The 14,611-nt window shown below is 39.8% G+C and overlaps 1 long non-coding RNA gene across 1 annotated transcript in view; it reads left to right on the forward strand.

The window, feature by feature from the left end:
• Window positions 1-14,611, forward strand: part of LOC129458502 (uncharacterized) — a 755,613-nt gene that overhangs the window by 533,292 nt on the left and 207,710 nt on the right. Inside the window, exon 3 of the long non-coding RNA XR_010114565.1 lies at window positions 9,608-9,728. This is a non-coding gene — a long non-coding RNA (uncharacterized lncRNA). The remainder of the gene's footprint in view (window positions 1-9,607; window positions 9,729-14,611) is intronic.

Below are 14,611 nucleotides of genomic sequence, written 5' to 3' on the forward strand. Positions count from 1 at the left end.
GTCACTACTAAAATACAAAAAATTAGCTGGGAGTGGTGGCGGGCGCCTGTAGTCCCAGGTACTTGGGAGGGTGAGGCAGGAGAGTTGCTAGAACCCAGGAGGCAGAGGTGGCAGTGAGCCAAGATCACACTACTGCATTCCAGCCTGGTGACAGAGCAAGACTACATCTCTAAAAAAAAAAAAAAAAAAAAAAATCTGGTTTATAAAATAGCAACAAATCACATACATATGGAAAACAAAAATCTGTAATTAAGTATCTCAAAATGCTATAAGAAATTGAGTTAGGATAGTAAAATTATAGGTAATCATTATCTTTTATGACTTTTCTCTAAATTTTTTTCTAATGCAATGATATTATTTTTGTAATGGTGAATATATGTGCATTGTCTGTGTATTTGTGTACAAGATTTTCTATATTTTGGTGTGCATTAGAATCTCCTAGGGAGTTCTTTAAAAATGTGGATGCTTGAGCCCCACTTTAGACCTCCTGAAATAAGTAAACTAATCAACACAATACAATACGATATAAAACCCAATCCTCCCCTAACCTAACCTAGTTCTCCCAGATTTGCTTACCTGGTGTGGAGCTGTCAGGCAAGCTGTCTCATCTGGTCTGCATTATATTCATATTGGTCACTCAAAGCTTATTCCAAAAGAATACTCTGCTTTCTGTATAATTTTCCCAGAAAACATTTTACAGTCATGTCTATATCTGATTCTTTCTCATAAAAATATCTTTAGGCCTGGCGCGGTGGCTCACGCTTGTAATTCCAGCACTTTGGGAGGCCGAGGCGGGCGGATCACGAGGTCAGGAGATCGAGACCATGGTGAAACCCCGTCTCTACTAAAAAATACAAAAAATTAGCTGGGCGTGGTGGCGGGCGCCTGTAGTCCCAGCTACTTGGAGAGGCTGAGGCAGGAGAATGGCGTGAACCCGGGAGGCGGAGCTTGCAGCGAGCCGAGATTGCGCCACTGCACTCCAGCCTGGGTGACAGAGCGAGACTCCGTCTCAAAAAAAAAAAAAAAAAAAAAAAAAAAAATCTCTAAACTCTGTACTTTTCTCTTTGGGATATGATTTTCAATATCCAAATAACAAAGCCCAGTGTCTGCCAGAATACCAACTTAATCCTGTCCCTTTCTCACAGATACATACACATGTCCATGCCCACACCAGCAAGGAGGAGACTACATGTACATGGTTCCACTACTGTTAGGTAAATTCAGTTAATTTAATGAAAAATCAAAAGTTAATCAAATTTGGGATTGATTGAATGAACCATTTGGGAAGATTTAAAAAACTCTTTATGTGGTATGTATCATTAATATTAGTCAAGAGAGTTGAATCAGGTAATACTAAGGATGCCAGTGTGAAGCTGCAGAGGCATCCTTCTTATTTGAGCTCTCTAGTGACAGAGTCATAATATGGTTTTCTCATGTTAATTTTTTAGGTCCAGTTAACAGTAATTGTGTCAAATTAAAACAAAATCATTTTGGTTACAGTGTTACCTCAGGTATGGTTGATTGTACACACACACACTGACACACACATAGAATACACATCAATTAGGACTTTGGAAAGACTGTCACCACATTTGCATAACGACGTAGTCATCCATAATAGTGTGTTTTTTAAAGATGTTGTCAATGGGATTGAATATGGCCTCCCAGCTAACTGCACAGCACTGCAAGAAAAATGCAAAGGTACTTTATTTTGTTTTTGTTTAACCAGGAGCTATTGATGCAAAGGAGCGTTTCATTTCCTCCACTTTCTGTCTGTGCCACTAAATGACTGATGTTACCTTGAGTCAGCTGGCTCTTCTGCCAGGGCTGGCAACTGTCCACTTTAGACCTGGATCGGCTCCCAGAGCTAGGGAATAGGATTCCACAACTAATGAGATGCCAGCTTCTTCAAGGAGGGACCACCATTTGTTTGGTTGTGTGCAAAACAAACTCTTCGAACTTACGTGTTGACCATTTTTCACAGCCCAAGACTTTTCAGATAGACAGCTCTTATTAATAATAACACCTTACTTGACTAGCCCTTTTCACTTCCTGAGCACTTTGCACATCCACTATCTCACTTCATCTATAATTTTTTTTTATTTTTTTATTATTTTTGAGACTTAGTCTCGCTCTGTCACCCAGGCTGGAGTGCAGTGGTGCAATCTGAGCTCACTGCAACCTCTGCTTCCTGGGTTCAAGTGATTTTCTTGCCTCAGCCTCTTGAGTAGCTGGGATTACAGGTTTACGCCACCACGCCCAGCTAATTTTTTGTATTTTTAGTGGAGACGGGGTTTCACCATGTTGTCAGGCTGGTCTCAAACTCCTGACTTCATAATCCGCCTGCCTCGGCTTCCCAAAGTGCTGGGATTACAGGTGTGAGCCACCATGCCTGGCCACTTCATCTATTATTGTGGGTTGTAATGAACAATAGTCTTTGCAACTTACATGTAATTCTGTGACATGCTGGTGATCTGGCCTTGGGGACTAGTAACTTCTCATAGACCTTGCAGGGTAGGAAAATATTTCCTTGGTTTTCTTAGGGTTTTTGGCTGGGTCTGAAAGGAAAGCTACAAAGACAAATTAACAGGGGAAAAACATATATATTTATTTAATATAAGTTTTACACCACACAGGAGGCTTCATAATGAAGCATTGAAGAAATGATTAAATTGTGTATTTTTATGCTAGATTTGATGGAGAGTAGAGTCATGGGAAAATATAATTGACAGAGTATGATCTAATGGTAATAAACTGGGGAAACTTTGCCAGGCCTGTTGGTTCAGATGCTTCTCTGTGACACTTTACCTTCAAGGATAAGGGTGTCACCTTCCTCCCGGTATAGGGAGGGCACCTCTCACAATGGGTTCTATGACCTGCTCGAGGAGAGAAGAGTGAGAAAAGATTAGAGAGAACTTCCTGCTTCTGCAGTTTTCTTAATTTCCTGTAGCTTAAAATACTCAATGTATTGGGCTGGGCGCAGTGGCTCATGCTTGTAATCCTGGCAGTTTTGGTGACCCAGGCGGGTGCATCACTTGAGGTCAGGAGTTTGAGACCAGCCGGGCCAACATGGTGAAGCCCCATCTCTACTAAAAATACAAAAATTAGCCGGGTGTGGTGATGCATGCCTGCAATCCCAGCTACCTGGGAGGCTGAGGCAGGAGAATCTCTTGAACCTGGGAGGCAGAGGTTGCAGTGAGCTGAGATTGCACCACTGCACTCCAGCCTGGGCAACACAGCAAGACTCTATCTCAAAAAAAAACAACAGAAAACCTCAATGTATCAAGGTGCCACATTTGGGGGTAGTATGTTTTGAGCTCCGTCACCACCAACCCAAGGCCCTCGTGACAGAAAATAATCTTTTTTTATTTTTCTGACATTCAGCTGAAATAACTTGCCCTTGAGTCTATCCTAAAAGTACGTCAGCCCATTGTTTCTTCAATGGTTTGTGTAACACCCTGACCCTGTGATTCTTCAATCTTCAGAGCAGGACACACTTAGCTCTACTTGTAGTTTCAGCCTTATAGAAAATTCAGAAAAATCTTGCCCCAAGTAACGTTGAATATCAACTTTATGCATTCATTTGCCTTTACTGAGTGCTTACAATGTGCCTGGTGCTTAACTTATATTATTTCATTTAATGTGTACAGCATCCCTTGAGTGGACGTAGCCCTCTTCACTTTAGAGGAATGGGAACTGAGGTCCAAGGCTACATAACTACAAGCAAAGAAACCAGGATTCAAATCTAGTTTTCTGTGAATCTGAAACCATTGTTCTTTTTCTTAAATTGCTTGCTGCCTTTTCCTACTAGGAGCTGCCTATGAGAGCAGCATTACCTGTCCTTCTAAGATCAAGCGGAGAGCTCCTTTAGTCCTTTGGCTAATGGTAACCATATCTTACTTGTCATTCTGCCAAGCCCACAAATCATGTGTTGTCATACAGGGTGTGTGTCTCTGCCCTCTACTACATCGTGTACTTTTTGTGGACAGCTGCAATATCTCACTTATCCTTGGAGCTCCAGAACCCAGCAATGTCCCTGGAACATAGTAACTACTCAATAAGTGCTAATTGAATGGATGAACGAATGAGTAATTACACCCACGGTAGGCCTGTGAAGGATGAAGTTTTGAAATGTTTCCTTGAAAAGTAGATGTTCACTTGTATACAGCCATCTGGATCCTAAATTCTCTTAGTTTGATACCCCTCAACCTCGTTAACCATACCTTTCCAGCTTCCCTAGTCCAGCGATAAACTTAGCACTCCATACAGAGACCCACACCTGGGACTCTCTGAAAATGATGGAAAGTTGTTCCCTGTTTTCTCCTTCATGTGGCCTCAGAAGCATGCTTCCTCTGGGAGCACATTTAGCAAACCTCTGACAGCCGCTTCCAAGATCCCTAAGTTTCTAAAGCATGTGACAACTTCCTCTGACCCACTGAAGCTGTCTTGTGATAAATCCTCAATGTTCCTTAAACTATCTCTGGTGAAAAAGAAAAGAGTTTTTCTCTCAATTTGTCATAAACTGATACTTATGGAAAATAAAGCATCACACACTTGGATGTCATGACAATGTCAAACTGATATAACAAGTTTCTAGATCCTTTCTCTCAATTTCTTTACTTAACTCGTTTTTGATTAGTAATGGTATGTGGATTGATACTGGTCCATAGGCCACACTTGAAGGAACACCAGCATAAATCACCAAATTCTGATTTTTCTCTCTAGAGTAGTGTCTAATAGAAATGGAATGCAAGTCACATATAAGATTTTAAATATTCTAGTAGCTGCATTAATAAAGGTAAGAAGAAACTGGAGATATTAATTCAAATACTATATTTAGCCCAATATGTCCAAAATATTATTTCAATGTGCAATCAATATAAAAATAATAAGGTATTTTACAATTATTTTATTTTGTAGTAAGTCTTTGAAATCTGGTTTGCATTGCTACCTAAAGCACAGCTCCATTTGGATAAGTCACAACAGCACATATTGCTAGTGACTACCATATTGAGCAATGCAGCTCTAGAGTTGTCACTGCTACCATATTTACTGGCTCAAATCCCTTTGAGGTTTCACCATTGCTCTATAGAAAGTTCCTTAGTTACTTCTAAGCTTCAGAAACATTGACTCACCAAGACTTCTGCATTCAGTTTCAAGCAGTCTTCTATAATTAAACACTTTAGTTCTAGTAAAGACAGAAACATTAAAGGCAACAATTGGTAAAAAGAAACATAATCTTACCCACAAGAACTCAGATATATAATTCAGCAAACCATTTTGAGCCTCTACAAGGTGTCAGGCATGGGTGCTAGGTGGATGATCAGCCAGTATCTGTATATTGTCTTTATTTTGTACAGTTGGAACCATCCTATTCTTAAATTCTAAAGACCCTAGGGATTCCTTCTAGAAGAAGAAAAGAAAAAAATCCATAGCTGTATAGGCTACCCTCGGTTCAGCCCTGAGCCAGTATTGCTCCTGGCCTTACTTTGAATTCCCAGATCTGCATTGACTGGATTTCTCTTCTTCCGCAATGATATAATCTCTGCCTGGAGAATGGATTATTGCTCTAGGAGCTGTCTTCTTTTGGTGCTTACTACCAAACCATCTAGATGTTGGTCTTTTTTCTTTATGGGACCTCTATGTTTTACTGTAATTGTTCCTCTTTAAGAATCATCCTGAATATTGCACTTAGTTGTGAACTTGGCTCAGGACATTTGTGACCTATCCACTTCCTTACCTGAAGAATAGCTCCCAAGTTTCATTCAAACTATTTGGACTTAAAATGGCATCTACTCCTTCGTAAAATCTTCATATTCCCTTGTGGCTTTGCCTTATATGTGCTATATGTACATAGGTTGACCCACCTTCCTATTCCTCAGTCCCCAGTTCTGTTATTGTCATTAAGAAATATCTAAAGTCATAGAAAGCTAACATAAGTAGAATGACTTATGGTTTAGTACTGATATTTAGATTCAGAAACCATGTTATTAAAGAAATCAATTAGCTGTAGAAAGATAACTTTGCTCCAAGTTCCTTTCCCATTTGCAGCACAGAAGCAGTGGCTGGTTAGCATCTGGGTGTCCTCGAGACATACTGAACATTTCATTCATCATACATGACATTTGCATATTGCAAATATCATACTTTATGCACATGCCTTCCAGGCTAGTCTAGGGACCATGATTGCTGCCTAATCCTCACATAAATCAATGCACCAGGGAATGCCACTTCTAAACATGAGGAAAATCAAGGATAGCTCTGCCTTTAGACTCTTCCTGGGACCATCTCATTCTCTTCACATCCCAGGTAGATTCAGTGCCTTCATTTTCTCTTCTTTCTTGTAGCTATTAAAATTCTATTAGCCATTTGTGGATATTATTTTATGCCGTCTGCATTTTCTGTAAGTTGTGATAGTGACTCCTGCAATCATTTGTATGCATTTTCTGTGCAGGATTTTGTGTGTGTGGAGGAACAAAACCTTTCCTTTGTATGACCATGTATACAAATAGAAAGATGGTTTGTTTGTAAATCTATTTCTCTTCCAAACATTAGTTTATTTGCTGAGAAGACAGGAAGAGAAGATGTTGAAAGAGGAAAGGCAAAAACATTTGATCTCAAATAACAAAGTGTATGTTTGCTTTTTCTCAGCTCTTCGTTTGCTGCCTCTCAATCAAAGTTGACCTTATAAGTACTGTTAGACTGTGTTTCCTGTTTTTAATCTGAAGGCCTTCAGGGTATTTTCCTCATTCCACTACCACTCTAAAATATTTCTCCTTCCCCCATGTCTCAGTTAGCAGAAAAATTCATGTAGCCAGGCTCCTCCCTTCTTTCCTGCACAAGAATGAATCTGGTTCTTCTTTAAGGAAAGTGTAAGCTCGCGGGGAAGGCCAGTGAAACAAGTCTACAGTTTATCACACTGGAAAGTCACCTGCTTGTTAAAGCCACCTTCTAGGGTGGGCATGACGACAAGGAAGCAGAACATGCCCCTTTTTGAGTATCACCTTACACAGCATACAAGAATTAAATACATGAAGACTCCAATCAGGATTAATCTGACCTACTTGTGAAAACTTTAAGTGTTCCAAGGAAGTTGAGTCAGAGGATTTTTAGCGGCAACTTGATTCAGCTAACCAGTTCGCTCATGCCACACAAGGAACCAGGTCCCTCCAGGCCACGCTTCTGGGAGGCACCCCACATGGATAAACCCTTTTCTCTAACTGCCAACCCTTCCCAGTCCTACTTGCTTTCTTCTAATAAACACTTCTAGAAGCTTTTGCTAATATCCACTGACTATAGTCTTCACCCTGATGTTAATGGTAGGAGGTGGGACTGTTTTCTTCCTGGGGTTTTTCTGGTCTCAAAAAGGAAGGATGTGAGTGAGTTTTTTTTTCTGATGGGACATATGAGAAAGATAGTGTTTCTTTCAACCTAAGCTCGGTCCTCCACCAGAAATTGCTCTTGCTAGATTTCTTCAGAATAAGGCAACACTCTCACCACATGAATATAAATTTTCTTCTAAAGACTCACAGCCTAGTCTCACATAGATGCATCCATTCCTTCTATTGAAATAATTTTGCTGTATGTAAAATTATAATCCCATTTATATTTTTCTGAAGTAGCATATTGCTTCTTTCTTAGATTTATTATCCTTATATGATCTCTATTATAGCTCAGAATGCCTCTGTCTAAGCCATCTTTGATGGTTGGTACTATCCCAAATAGTTGCTCTCTGCCTCAAATTTCTTCTCTGACTTGGGATGCAGGTGGATGATATGCTATCAGTTAATCCTGCTGCCTCTTTATTGGTAGTAATTGTAAAAAACAGAAGTGGAGGTTGGGAAAAGAGAAGGGAAATACAACGAAGATTTTTTTTAAATGAAAGAAGTAATAATTTTACAGTGCCTTGAGGCAGATAAAGAAAATCGAGTCAAGTCATATCAGAAACTGGAGCCTGTACCCTTGTCTGGTAAAAAGCAAGAGGCTGTCTATAATTGAAGGGATGTTGCAGCCAGGTTATAGGGCTTTGATGGGTACTAATACATTCTGACATAGAGTTATCTTCTGAGGAGTTAAAGCCATATATATTCCTGTGCACTGGAAAGAGAATGAGAGTAAAGGATACATTCAGCATGCATAGAGGTTCTCCTAGCTTCACGAAGCTAAATTAGATCACATAAGTCATCTGAAGCTTTTCCTACAGAAATAGCCCAAACAGTCAATCACTCCTTGTCTATGACTACATTTGGGAGTTAGAAACTAACAACCATTAGTGTGTCATCCTTTGGCTCAGGTAAAAAGATAGCAAACTTCCATGTGAAACCAACCCCAAAATCTCATAGACTGGTCTTTTTGATAAACATAGAAATTGACCCGTCTGGTCTTAAAGCTTGAAACTCATATTTGTTTTTTCTGAGTTCCTTCCTCAGGAAAGGACCTTTGGGCTTCTCAAAGAAAGAATCAAAGAACTAAAACTCACCAGATCACCATATACTGACAATGAGATGGGGACCCCTCATTCATCATGATTGCTTCCTTGCCCTCCCTAGTTCCTGTTTTCTTACATGTTGTTACGTTTCTTCCCTGCTATATAAAGCCCTAGTTTTAGTCAGTCGGGGAGATGGATTTGAGACTGAACTCCCATCTCCTTGTCTGCATCACCTGAGAAAAGCCTTCTTCCTTGGCGATAACTTGTCATCACTGATTGTCTTCCTGTGCTGCAAGCGGCAGGACCTAGACTGAACCCCTAGTGTTTCAGTAACACATGCAAGGCTGGGGCTAGGGTGAGACAAGGGAGATGCTTAGGTTGCATAACTGAAGGAGATCCTGTAACAGTGAGTGAGTGAAAAGGAGTATCTTCCTACTTTTTGCTTCCTAGGTATCTCACTTGCCTCACTTTAGTCTCAATTCTGCTTTTAAATATGGAAAAGAAATTTGCCCCATGGGCCAGGGAGGCCCGTTAGCATCAATATAACCAAATGGATATAACCTGTAAGTTTTATTTAGTTAACCCCTGGATTTGCCACTTAAGCTTCAGTTCCCTTTTTTAAAATATGGAATTGCTAATTTTGTATGTTGGCATTAATTATGTAACACTTGAAGGTAGCAAGGCTTATATGTACTTTCGTCTGTGTAAAGGGACAATCAAACCTTGAGAAGAGGGACAGTGGAGGAAATGAATATTGAGCATCTACTAAGCGAGGCACCGTTATTAGTTGACTGGTCTAGCTATTATTGCCTATCCGTTTGTCCTTTGACAACTACAAAGGCTAAAAAAAAATCAAATAGTTTTCCAACCTCCTTTGCAGACAAAGGTTATAGTGTAAGAAGCAATCTGCTAGGATCTCCTGGTACATGGCTACCAGATTTAGCAGAAAAAACAGAACACCCTGTTAAATTTGAATTTCAGATAAGCCATGAATATTTAGTATAATTGTTTCCCAAATATTGCTTGCGAAATATGTATTCTAAAAATGCCTTCATTGTTTATCTGAAATTCCAATTTAACTGAATGCCCTGTCTTTTATCTGGCAATCCTATTCATGAATATATGTTTGCATAGCATGTAGCTCACAGCATCCCCTCTTCTTTCTTTTTTTTTTTTGAGACGGAGTCTCCCTCTGTCGCCAGGCTGGAGTGCAGTGCCACGATCTCGGCTCACTGCAACCTCCGCCTCCTGGGTTCAAGCGATTCTCCTGCCTCAGCCTCCCAAGAAGCTGGGACTACAGGTGCGTACCACCACGTCTACCTAATTTTTGTATTTCTAGTAGAGACAGGGTTTCACCATGTTGGCCAGGAAGGTCTCGATCTCTTGACCTTGTGATCCACCCGCCTTGGCCTCCCAAAGTGCTGGGTTTACAGGTGTGAGCCACTGTGCTCAGCCTCTGTCTTATACAAGGATTATGAGAGTCAAAGTGATCTCAGAGGTGCTGACTGTGCACTCACAGGTCATGAAGCCTCTGACTAAATATAAACATCATCCAAACTCTGGAGTACTTGCTTTGTGAAAAAAATAAACCCTTTATAAGTTTAAGGTATTGTTAATAGTGTTTTCTACTACTGGGATACAAAAGCATTCTTAACTGACACCCTTATTCTGTCTTATTTTGTGCCAAACATGTACTTTCTTTTTTTTTTTTTTTGTCTCACTCTGTTGCCCAAGCTGGAGTACAGTGGCTTGATCTCGGCTCACTGCAAACTCCGCCTTCCAGGTTCACGCCATTCTCCTGCCTCAGCCTCCCGAGTAGCTGGGACTACAGGTGCCTGCCACCACCACACCTGGCTAATTTCTTTCTTTCTTCTTTTTTTTTTTTTTTTTTTTTTTCAATAGAGATGGGGTTTCACCGTGTTAGCCAGGATGGTCTTGATCGCCTGACCTCGTAATCCACCTGCCTTGGCCTCCCAAAGTACTGGGATTACAGGCGTGAGCCACCACACCCGGCCCAAACATGTACTTTCCTATACCTTACCTCATTTAAATATTTTAGTCACTTTATGACATGGATGTTATTGTGCCTGTTTTCAGATAAGGAGAATGGAAATTCAGAGAAACTAAGTACCTTTCTCAATGCCTTGTAAAACTAATGGTTAATGTTTACTGTGTACTTAGTAGGTTCTGACACAGGTCAATGTGTTTACATGTGTGCAATCACCTAATCCTCCTAACAGCTGTTGAGGAAAGTACTACAATATTTGACAATTCTAAAGATGAAGAAACAAGAGATTATTAAATTTACTCATTTCAATGGAGCTGGGCTTCAACTCACATACTGGGGTTTAGCACCCTGCACTCCTGACTACAGTGCATACTGGCTAGAGAAAGAGGTGTCATTCACACTAAGGCATAGGATGCTAATGCCAGGGCTCCTTCCACTGTGTCTGCCTGGTTCCTGACCTGGATAAATGAGGAAGCACTGTATTTCCCTTCTAGATTTCCAAAAACCTTATCTCTTTAACCCTGATTGCTAAGTCTCCCTTTACTAATTTTTTCCTGTAGGTTCTAGGTTGCCCTATAATCTGGCACAAATTCTGGCTTTAGGAAGGTGGCGTGAGGCACCTTTCCTCAGTTGCTCATGGAGTTGGCACCAGGTGGCTTCCGATGTGCCAAGAACCTAGTCATTGGGTTCTCCTTGTTCTCAAAAACATAGGTCCATGTGCCAAACCACCAAATCATCTGGGGAGCTTGGTTCCCCAGAGGCAGTTTCTTGCCCTTCCCTCTATCTTCTTACTTTACCCAGTGCAGATTTCCAGCCTACTGAGAACATTGTGATTTCCTTCCCTCTTTCTTGCTAAGAGAAATACTCTGGTGTTTCCTCCCTACTTATGTTTTCTTTCTGTGGCTCAAATTAATTACCTCTTTGGGGAGCCTACTTTCTAGACTCCCATCTCTGCCTAACTTGCCAAAGATAACAGATTAGTGGCTGCACTCCCATGTGTTGCCTCTGGCTTAAGCCTGACCTCTGGGTCTACTTGTATTCCCACATTACTTCTGTCAGCCTATCCTGCCTGTAGTCAAATTCCTTTTATGACAAATGAACACTTACCTCCTAGACTGCTTAGAGCTTGTTTTACCCTGAAACAGAGCTTAGGGTTTGCCGTACTGCCCTTGGACAGCCTAAGAGCAAACATTTTATGTCAGGGGTATAGAGATAGGTTGTTTTATTCCTAAAACAATCCCCAAGGTCAAGGATGGGTAAGTTTGGGCATTCTGCATTCTAAATGAGAGAATTGTTTATTCAACCTTGTTTCTTGGGTCACCATTTATTGAAATAACAATGACCTCAATGTTTTGAAATAGAAAAAATTACTGCTTTGCACAAACAGTATTTAATTTTTCATTTCTAAGAGAAGAATGTTCAGAGTGGTGAGGAATTAAGTTCCTTAATCTCATCTTTTAAAATCATATCAAAGCATTTACATATCCAGGCTCTTTTCAATTTCCGTCTGAGATAATCTCTGCTTATCATTTTCTGTGCTCCCTATAGATAGAAGTTTATGGTCTTCCTTTTCATAATCAGGTGTGTGGCGCTCAAGTATGGACAGAGGAGTCTAAGGTGGGAAACCATTATCTCCTTTGTTCTTTAACTACTCTCTATGTGTGCCCCTGTTTGTAAATATAGAGAACCACTCAACACACAAGTCAAATTGAAGGCCTTTAGAAAATGCTTTCTTGATTTTATCTCATTTCCTAGCAAAGCAATTGGTAATACCATTTTAGAAGTAAGTAAGGTTTGATTGTAGATGGAACATCTTTACCCAGGCACTATTTTCCCTTCCTAGAATATGTAAACGTTGACTTCCCTGGTTGTTACTGAACCCCTTCATCTAATCACAAAGTTTTTTTATGCAATGTGCTAGCCCTGTGGATTTAAGCCTAAGCACTGAGGGAACTCAAGATGGGTATAGACTTTCTGAAATACATTTTCACAGAGAACTATAATCCATCTTCCAGAAGAGCTAGAGATTCCAAATTTCCTCCTTTATTATAAAGTCTCCAGATAAGACTTTTATTCTAAAGAAAATCATAGTACTTTGTATATTGTTACCAATAAAGGGGTAAAGCTTACTAATTTTTAATTTCCTTAGCACTTTCTCTCTAAATGAGGAGCAGATTGTGGGAGGAAAATTTTGATAATCATAGTTGGTTGCTAGCTGCTTTGTTAGCACAATCTTTTCCTGAGATTTTATGAGATCTGGCTTATGAAGCACTGGTTGATAAATGATTCAATATTTAACCATGATTTACCTGTACCATGTGGAGGAAAATTATGCTGATGGAGCTGAAATCACCGGAACAGAGATTTTTACATCCCATAGAATGTGTCAACATAGTGTTGAGTGTGAATCGCTCACTTGGGACATAAAGTGCTCCTCTTTTTAGGATCCAGGATTACATCTCAATATAAATGGCTGATGGAAGTAAACAAAATGAGCCCAGCGCGCTGCCTGGTGACATGTGGTAATAAAGATCAGCAATGAGGGATGGAAGGGCTCCCTTGCCATCTCTAGATGTCAAAGAAGTAGATTTTAAACTCTGTGGTTGGTATCAGTCTGGAAAATAGAGGAACATTCAAGCCATATGGAAATCAATACAGCTTCATGAAAGGAAAGATGAAAACCAGTTTTGCCTCTTTAAAGGAATGACTACGGAGGGAGCATGGTACCTGGACTCCTCCCTGGGGCCTCATTTACCTGTATATTTATTTGAACCTTTTCTTCATCTAAATCAATGAGATCCAATCTGTTACAATCTAGGAGATTTCAGTCTGAGACTTCCTGGAAAGGCAATACCAATGCAGAGTTGATTAAAATTAGTACAGAGAGTAAGCAGACTAACACAATATTTACAATATTCTATCTAGTATTCTGAAGAAAGCACATGAGCACAACCAAAGATGGTAAAAGTTTTATATTGAGAATGGGGAGGGTGGTAGATCATCAGTTCCTCTTCTGGCAAATCAGGATTTTTTTTTTAATTTTGCTGGAAAATAAGCTCTATGTAGGCAGGATCACTAGCATACCTCTGTCCCTTCCACCACTCCTGACCCAAAGTAGGTTTTAAATATATATGTTTAAATAGAAAGATAGATGATAGATGGATAGATTAATAGATAGATAGATTTGATCTGGCTTCTTAGGAAATTTCAGAAGCAGTATAAAATTTGGAAGAAAAATATCTTAAGGGGAAAAACAAGGTGAAATGGGAAATGGTAGCAATCTTACTATAGGATAAGCTCGGAAAAAAAGGTCCAGGGGTCTGATTTCCATTCCCATTATAGGAATCCTCAATCCCTGACTGTGCCTGGGCCACTACTCTGACTTAAGACAAAGCTACTATCTTGTGTCTCATTAACCTGATGCATCTATGGCCAAAAGCAAAATCTGGCATTGCTTTATTCATTTTTTATACATTCCCATCAACTTAACCAGATTTGTAGTCACAGCCAATAAATACACCATACACTGGCCTTTCTCAAGGCCCAAGGCATTTTACTTGGTGTCCAGGCCAATAATTGAAATCAAATGTCAAGCCCCTTAAACGAATTCTGAGTCTTGCAGTTAGGCTAACAAATAACATTATTCTTGTAGAATCCAGCAAGTGCCAAGGTCCTTATCCTAAAAATCTGATGATTTTGGATTTAGATAAAGATCTGAGTTTCCTAAAGGTGATATAAGCCATATCATACAAGATGTTTTGCTGCTATTGTCTCCAGCTTATTTGAGACTATTTTTCTTAAACTTTACGAGATGGTAGACAGCTTGAAAATCATAGTATTCTTTGCATAACACTATGAAATATGGATGTATTTAATTCCAGCATTTGAACTAGGAACAATTTTACTAGCAGAAAATGACTATATTATAGGTATGCAACATGAAATCACAACACATGTGCATGCAAAAACAAGCTCTTGAGAGAAGCACGATCTGTTGTTTCTGAGTTTTACCATTAATATTCATTGGCTGCTTGTTCATTTGTTTTGTTGTCTGCCTCACAGACAAGCAGCAGAAATCACCAAAGGTTTTAAAAAATTTATGGGAGAAAAATTTAAAATTGAAAACATTCTATCCATTAAGTTATTATTTTCTCTAAATTGGCAAGACTGCCATT

Source organism: Symphalangus syndactylus, chromosome 19 (assembly GCF_028878055.3).
Source record: "Symphalangus syndactylus isolate Jambi chromosome 19, NHGRI_mSymSyn1-v2.1_pri, whole genome shotgun sequence".
Classification (NCBI taxonomy): domain Eukaryota; kingdom Metazoa; phylum Chordata; class Mammalia; order Primates; family Hylobatidae; genus Symphalangus; species Symphalangus syndactylus.